This window comes from Xylocopa sonorina, unplaced genomic scaffold (assembly GCF_050948175.1).
Source record: "Xylocopa sonorina isolate GNS202 unplaced genomic scaffold, iyXylSono1_principal scaffold0031, whole genome shotgun sequence".
Lineage (NCBI taxonomy): Eukaryota > Metazoa > Arthropoda > Insecta > Hymenoptera > Apidae > Xylocopa > Xylocopa sonorina.
The window spans coordinates 432,874-434,769 of record NW_027490102.1 but is presented as its reverse complement, the minus strand read 5'-3'; positions in this window follow the sequence as shown (position 1 = coordinate 434,769).

The following is a 1,896-nucleotide window of genomic DNA, read 5'->3' as shown; positions in this document are numbered from 1 at the left end:
AGCGTTTCCAGATGCCTACGTATCGAAGAAATAGAGTTCTAATGTTTCTTAGAACGCGATATCGCATCGCAGTTCTATGCTTCATGATAAGAAATAATATTCATTGCGAAGTGTTATGTGTACCTCGTCTGCACACGACAAGAATGTAAACACCATACTTCCTTGCTAGGAAATAGCGTTACTAGATGTCCACGTATCGAAGCAATAGATTTCCAATGCATCTTAATACGCGATATCGAATCGCAGGTCTATGATTCATGATAAGATATAATATTCATTGCGAAGTGTTGTGTAAACCTCGTCTACACTTCAAAAGAATGTAAATGCCACACTTCCTTGCTAGGAAATAGCGTTTCCAGATGTCTACGTATCGAAGCAACAGAGTTCTAATACTTCTTAAATCGCGATATCGTATCTCATTCCTTTGTCTCATGATAAGATATAATATTCATTGCGAAGTGTTATGCATACCTCGTCTACACTTCAAGTGAATGTAATTGCGACACTTCCTTGTTAGGGAATAGCGTTTCCAGATGTCTACGTAACGAAGCAATAGAGTTCTATTGCTTCATTCAACGCGATGTCGCAACTCATTTCAATGATTCATGGTAAATTGCAATGTTCTATGCAATATGTTACATTTGTCTGCATCTAGACTTTAGAAGGATGTGAATCCTATACTTACTTGCACAGAACATCGTTTCCAGATCTCTACGTGTCCAAGCAACACATTTCTAATACTTCATGCAGCGCGATGTCGCATCTCATTCAACGTTTCAAAGCAAAGAATCTGTAACCATTTATCCATAACATTATGCTTAAATGCTAGAGGTCTTCAATAGAATGTGAACTATATAATTCCATGCAACGGCATGGCTCTCCGTAGTGTCTGTCTGTTAAAGCAATATAGCTAGAATTCTCCATGGAATGCGCTGGCGCATCCCATTTCATTGTTTCAAAGTAAGAATGCTGTAATCTCTTGTGCATAGCTCTATGCTTACCTGCTTTAAAATTTCATAAGAATGTAAATTCTGCAGCTCCATGTAACAGGATTGCCCTTCGTAGTGTCTACATGTCGAGACAATAGAGTACTAATGCATCATACAATGCCATGACTCATCTCATTTCAACGTTTCGAATTAAGTAAGCTGTAATCTTCTATGAAAATTATTATAATTGTCTGCTTCTACTCTACAAAAGAATGTGAATTCTATAGATCCAAGCAACAGGAGGACAGGCCCTCCACCATTCTACTGGCTGCCCTGATGCGGGCAAAGGATTCCCAGGGCCACTCGAACCGCGACCAGCATCTATCTTACACTCTAACCGATTCATCATCATGCGATTTCCATTAAACTTGCCGGGATCAGTGATATTGATTCGCTCAATTTAAATTATTATTTTCTTTTTAAGTTTCTCGATTTTTTTAGTTTCTCTCACGATATCGTCTATTTCGTTGTACCTTACCCTTACAGTATGGTATATAATCTGTTGTTTGGTATTTCTAGGATTTCCTCTTAATAAATGCAATGCTTCCACATATTTTCTTTCTCTTTCTCTTTAGTTACATTGTTGTTATTTTATGCTATTCTCCCTCCACATTCCCTCTCTACACCATCTCGAAACAGGCGTTATACGATTACTTCATGATGGCGCCCCGGTCTCGTTACACCGAGATCGAGTGTTCTCTCTTGCATCCGTTGATTTATATATGTTATTTATTGGAGAATATTTCCTCTTATTCTTTGTATTTTTCGAACGAAATTACATTGACAGAAGTACGAGCTAGTTCTGCACGCCTATTTGAAACATCATTAAATCACCTTGTTAAACAATAATATATTAAATGTGACTTGGACTTTTAAATTTGAATCTATAAACATCTAACAAATAAAT